Raw genomic sequence first — 6,729 nt, 5'->3', positions numbered from 1 at the left:
GTGCTATTGCATTTTGGATTCATTTTGACTTTTTTCTGCCTTATGACCAACTTGACATCCACTATGCTTTCAAATCAATTTCTCCTACACTTAAGCAAATCTAGTTTTTTCTTCATTTAGGTTGGTATTTGATGGCCGCCTTCACATTGCATCAAAGTCGCCATGGGTTCTATTCCTGTCTTTGAGGATATCAGCATCATCTTGAGAAATAATAGACACATATAAGTAAACATTCAGAAACTCACAGCTGGTTGCTGTGGGGGCTTAAACCCACATTTGGGTTAAACCATTTGGGTGTACTCTTAGTAATCTGTGTATCCTTTGAACTATTCATGACTATCGTAGCCCATCAGGAGGGGTTTTGCAATGGCTTGGCATTCTCAGCCATGATAGAGACTAGACTTCGATGAAAGGTGAAAAAAAGGAAATAAAGGAAGAGGGAGAAAAAATGAATGGGAGAGGAGACGAGATTGATAAGAAAGAAGTTCTGATCCCAGTGTACAATGGCTGCAAACAGCAGCTTTCTTGGTGGTGTACATGGCCTGTTTCTTGTATGGGTTGCTCTAAGGGTCCTTGGAGACAGGCCTTTCAAATGTATGTTCATGTCTCTGACCTTGCACTACCCCGATGTAGGCTCGAAACAGGCATTCAAGGTGCCTTTGGAAAGCCCCAGGGCACTGTGGCCAGGGTTCACATTGGCCAAGTTAAGTCCATCTGCACCAAGCTGCTGAACAAGGAGCATGTGATTGAGGTGCCATGCAGGGCCAAGTTCAAGTTCCCTGGCCACCAGAAGATCCACATCTCCAAGAAGTGGGGCTTTACCAAGTTCAATGTGGATGAATGAGAAGACATAGTGGCTGAGAAGCAGCTTATCCCAGATGGCTGCAGGGTCAAGTACATCCCCAGTCATGGCCCTCTGGACAAGTGGCAGGTCCGGCACTGGTGAGGGCTTCCACTGTGCTGCTCCCCACCCCCTACCTTTTTTTTTTTTTTTTTTGAGACAGAGCCTCGCTGTGTTGTCCAGGCTGGAATGCAATGGCGCGGTCTGGGTTCACTGCAACCCCCGCCTCCCGGGTTCAAGCAATTCTCCTGCCTCAGCCTCCCAAGCAGCTGGGATTACAGGCGCCTGCCACCATGCCCAGCTAATTTTTTGTATTTTTAGTAGAGATGGGGTTTCACTATGTTGGCCAGGCTGGTCTTCAACTCCTGACCTCGTGATCCGCCCGTGTCAGCCTCCCAAAGTGCTGGGATTACAGGTGTGAGCCACTGCACCCGGCCTCTGCCCCCTCTTAATACCCACCAACAAATGCTACTTCCTGTCCAGGTAAAAAAAAAAGAAAAAAGAAAAAGAAAGAAGTGCTGATGTTTAGCACCAGAGAGGTGCCGAAGATGGGAAAGAGTGCTCGGTAGCCATCAAAAACATCTTCTAGTCCTCCTGGCGCTCTCCCTCCTCTACAGAGCACATGCCCTGGTTTCTTTTCTTTTTCTTTCTTTTCTTTTGAGATGGAGTCTCGCCCCGTCTCCCAGGCTGGAGTGCAGTGGCGCGATCTCGGCTCACTGCAACCTCTGCCTCCCAGGTTCAAACGATTGTCTTGCCTCAGCCTCCCAAGTAGCTGGGATTACAGACACCCACCACCACGCCCAGCTAATTTTTGTATTTTTAGTAGAGACGGGGTTTCACCATGTTGGCCAGGCTGGTCTTGAACTCCTGACCTTGTGATCCACCTGCCTCGGCCTCCCAAAGTGCTGGGATTACAGGCGTGAGCCACTGTGCCCAGCCTGCCCTGGTTTCTTACTGAGACTTTCACATGGGAACAGAATAGGAAGTCGTGCCCATGCACAAAAGTGACATTGGTCAGGTCCTCCTTGCTTCCCTGGCTAGTTTATTAGAAAAGGAATTAAATGGGCATCATTTTAAAAATAAGATAGGTAGGAATCCAGTGCTGACTGGGGTGTCGTAAACAGCTTGATTTTTTTTCCGTGAATGGCACTGGCCACACATGCCTGCATTACTGGTCAGTCTGTCCTTGTCTCTAATTTGATCACATCTGTCCCTCTGAACCTGTGCATATGGCTTCAACAGAAGACTCCCTCTGAGTGAGTCAAGAGCATGCAGGATATTACTCTGACACCCACAAAGATAGAAGAGGGTGGTAGAATGGAAGGCAGAGGTTGCGTCCTACCTTAGTGGGGAAAATATGCAAAACTGGGGAAACATAAGAACCCCAGGTGAGAATGGGAAAAGCCCTGTTGAGGGATGGGTGGCAGAAGTAAGAACTGATGGGAGGGGCCGGGCACGGTGGCTCACGCCTGTAATCCCAGCACTTTGGGAGGCCAAGGCAGGTGGATCACTTGAGGTCAGGAGTTGGAGACCAGCCTGGCCAACATGGTGAAACCCCATCTCTATTGAAAATACAAAAATTAGCTGGGCATGGTAGTGAGCGCCTGTAATTTCAGCTACTTGGGAGGCTGAGGCAGGAGAACTGCTTGAACCTGAGAGGCAGAGGTTGCAGTGAGCTGAGATCATGCCACTGCACTCCAGCCTGGGTGACACAGCCAGGCCCTGTCTTTAAATAAAAACAAAAACAAAAACTGATGGGAGGGAATAAGGAGGAATGGGAGGGCACAGTCCTTGAAGAGACTCATTGTTTCAGTCTATCAGTCAGGAGTTTTCATATTCTCATCCATGCTCCAATTACTCATTTCATAAATGCTTCTTCAACATAGATTCCTTATTAGCTCAGTGTGGCTATGGGTGCCTGTAATCCCAGCTACTTGGGAGGCTAGGGCAGGAGAATCGCTTGAACCCAGGAGGCGGGGGTTGCAGTGAGCGTAGACCGCGCCATTGCACTCCAGCTGGGCAACAAGAACGAAACTCCATCTCAAAAAAAAAAAAAAATAGAAACAATCAAACAAACACAGATTTCTTTAAAAGAAGTAATCCACTGTGGAGTTAAAAAAAACAACAAACGGCCGGGTGTGGTGGCTCACGCCTGTAATCCCAGCACTTTGGGAGGCCAAGACGGGTGGATCATGAGGTCAGGAGATCGAGACCATCCTGGCTAACACAGTGAAACCCCATCTGTGCTAAAAATACAAAAAACTAGCCGGGCGTGGTGGCGGGCAACTATAGTCTCAGCTACTTGGGAGGCTGAGGCAGGAGAATGGCATGAACCCAGGAAGCGGAGCTTGCAGTGAGCCGAGATCGCGCCACTGCACTCCACCCTGGGCGACGAAGTGAGACTCCATCTCAAAAAAAAAAAAATCTCATGGAAGTAGACAGTAGAATGATAGATACCAGAGGCTGGGAAGGGTATGTGTGGGGAGTGTAAAGAGGGGATGATTAATGGAGAAAAACATGTAGTTAGAAGGAATAAGTCCTAATATTCCACAGGAGAGTAGGATGATTCAAGTTAGCAACAATATATTGTATATTTCAAAATAGCTAGAAGAGAGGACTTGAAATGTTTCCATACATTGAAGTGGTAAATACTCGAGGTGATGGATACCCTAAATACCCTGGCTTGATCATTACACATTCCGTACATGCAACATATATCACATGTACCCCCAAAACACTTACAAATAGCACAAAAAGAAAACTCACACCCCATGGCCCTAGATAATGACAAGCACACAAATCACTTGACAATTTTCTGGGGTTTTTGTCTTCCCAGATTGCATCAGTCCAGGCATTAATAGCACCTGCCGCTTTCTTATCTTTGCAGAGAGCAATCTGCTTCTGAAGCTACATGTGGCAGCAAACTTAGATCCATACAACCTGGGTTTGTGCCTTGACTCTGATGCTTATTATCTGTGTAGTCACAAGTAAGCTGTTGCTTTTCTCAACATTCTTCCCTAATCCGAAACTCAGAGGGATATATACGGCAGTGGGGGCGGGGCAGGGGGAAGCAGGAAATGCATTTTGTGAAACAACTTGGTGGGTAAATGCTTATTATCTTTGACTGATTGGTGTTTGTTTGCCACAGATAAGATCATTGAAGTTGGAATTCTGGTACCTATGATTATCACCCAGCTTCCTTCAGTTTTTTACCTTTTTATTTTTATTTATTTATTTATTTACTTTGAGACTGCATGCAGTGGTGCAGTCTTGGCTCACTGGAACCTCGGCTTCCCAGGTTCAAGCGATTCTCCTGCGTCAGCCTCCCCAGTAGCTGGGATTACATGCACCCGCCACCACATCTGGCTAATTTTTTATTTTTAGTAGAGATAGGGTTTCACCATGTTGGCAGGCTGGTCTCAAACTTCTGACCTCAAGTAATCTACCTGCCTCGGCCTCCCAAAGTGCTAGGATTACAGGCGTGAGCCACCACGCTCGGCCCAGTTTTTCACCCATTGAAACACATTCAGGGTACAAATTATCCTTCAGTAATGAGAATAGAGCTAAATACACTGTAGCTGCCCATGGCCATCTCATGAACAGAGAGGAAAATTATGTGCTTAGCTCCCAAATGGCGCCCCAATTTTTTTTTCTTTTTGAGACAGAGCCTCACTCTGTCTCCCAGGCTAGAGTGCAGTGGTGCGAATTTGAATCACTGCAACCTCCGCCTCCCAGATTCAAGCGATTCTCCTGCCTCACCCTCCTGAGTAACTGGGATTACAGGCGCCCGCCACCACGCCTAACTAATTTTTTGTATTTTAAGTAGAGACAGGGTTTTGCCATGTTGGCTAGGCTGGTCTCAAACCCCTGACCTCATGATCCACTCACCTCGGCCTCCTAAAGTGCTGGGACTACAGGCCTGAGCCACTGCGCCTGGCCCAGTGGTGCCCAAATTTTTAAAAAGCCCAACCTAAAGAAACTTCAGAATTCTCACTATATCAAGTCCCAGGTGTCTGGCCCCACCCAAGACTTCTCTTCTCCAGCCTTTGCCCACCTCAACTTTATTCTCTACAGTTTGCATTCTCTGGTACCCAACAGGCTGTTATCCTGTGTGAGTTTGCTCACACTGCTCTCGAGACTCAGATGTCATATCCTGGCAGGTACCCTTGCAGTTTTCAGAGCAGTGGTGCTAAGGGTCTCTCTGCCATACCAGCCTGCTCACCTAAAATACACTGCTTACACTGTTTTATGAGGCAGGAGCTATCCTATCTCAGCACCTGGCCCAGGTAGTAGGTTCTTTAGAAACACTGAACTGAGTCACGAGACAACACTAATGACTACAAGTTGATTCATGATTATTTAACTTGTTTTCAGCTGCTGCCAAGTCATATCTGATCAGCTAAACAATATCCAGTTTTCCCTTCTCGGTGCTCCATCATGGCATTCTACCTAACTGTATGGAAGCACTAGAAATAATACAAGGAAGTTTTTTCCGTCCTCTTGACTTCAGGACATTGACTTTCAAATTTGTGAACACAGACAATTTAGTGCTAATATTTTAATCAAAATTGGCTGGGCATGGTGGCTTATGACTGTAATCCCAGCACTTTGGGAGGCTGAGGTGGGCAGATCACCTGTGGTTCAGGAGTTAGAGACCTGCCTGGCCAAAATGGTGAAACCCCGTGTCTACTAAAAATGCAAAAATTAGCCAGGCATGGAATCCTAGCTACTCAGGAGGCTGAGGCAGGAGAATCACTTGAACCTGGGAGGTGGGGGTTGCAGTGAGCCAAGATCGCAACACCACACTCCACCCTGCGTGACATAGTAAGACTGTCTCAAAAAAAAAGAATAAAATTCAATCAGAATTATGCTAATCTGATGAATTCAACACCAATAAATTTTCCTTAAGAGGAAGGGGAGACGGTTGAGGCAGGAAAGTTGAAGCCAACCTACTGATCATACTTTCCCCATCTGATCCCAGCAATGCATCTACCATGAGGCTGCAGCAGGAGCTGGAGGGAAGGCTCTGTGTTTTGCTTAGGAAACGCATTTTATTTCCCACATTAAAGCAAGCTGAGGGTTGCTGGGAGATGATGTGGTACCCCCAACAAAGAAAGGATCAGGCTCCATAGGGTTGGCAGCAGCAAGCTGGAGCTGGTGGCTTCAAGGAAGAGCAGGGGTTACCTCTCTGTGAGGGAAAAATAGGTGGTAAGAACAGGTGTACCCTTGGGCAAAGAACTCCATCAAGACAGGTATCAACAACTGCACCAGGACTGCCAGGTGCCCCAGCTGCACCTTGGGGCTGCCCAGCATGAGCACACACTGTGCTGACAGCCTCCATGGTGTAACCACAGGGGTGAGAAGGCATCGCACCTACCTGTGGGGCCTGGAACCTCTGGGTGCATGGGCATCTCCTGCTTACCTATGACACCAGAACAGTATACTTATTCAGCAAACGCTCTGTGTTCAACACATAGGGGCAGTATAGGCCCAGCTGCTCCATGCTTATTATGGTCACGAAAATCATTCCCAACATTTTTACTTTTTTTTGAGAGAGAGTCTCACTGTGGCTGAGGCTGGAGTGCAGTGGTGCAATCTTGGCTCAGTGCAACCTCCGCCTCTCAGGTTCAAGTGATTCTTGTGCCTCAGCCTCCAAAGTAGCTGGGGTTACAGGGGTGCACCACCATGCCCAGCTAATTTTCCTATTTTTAGTAGAGACATGGTTTTGCCAGGTTGGCTAGTCTGGTCTCAAACTCCTGATCTCAAGTGATCTGCCTGCCTCGGCCTCCCCAAGTGCTGGTATTACAGGCCATTCCCAGCACTCTTAATGCACTTTGCATGCCCCCTGCTGACTCAGTGCTTCCTTGGGACATGGACAGAACAAAGCT

At 47.5% G+C, this 6,729-nt stretch overlaps 1 pseudogene; it reads left to right on the top strand.

The window, feature by feature from the left end:
* Positions 1-487: 487 nt before the first annotated feature.
* LOC115935687 (uncharacterized) lies at positions 488-585 on the top strand (annotated as a pseudogene).
* The last annotated feature ends 6,144 nt before the right edge of the window (positions 586-6,729 follow it).

The sequence above is a fragment of the Gorilla gorilla genome, chromosome 7, assembly GCF_029281585.2.
Source record: "Gorilla gorilla gorilla isolate KB3781 chromosome 7, NHGRI_mGorGor1-v2.1_pri, whole genome shotgun sequence".
Classification (NCBI taxonomy): Eukaryota; Metazoa; Chordata; class Mammalia; order Primates; family Hominidae; genus Gorilla; species Gorilla gorilla.
This window is presented reverse-complemented; position numbering and strand designations above follow the sequence as displayed.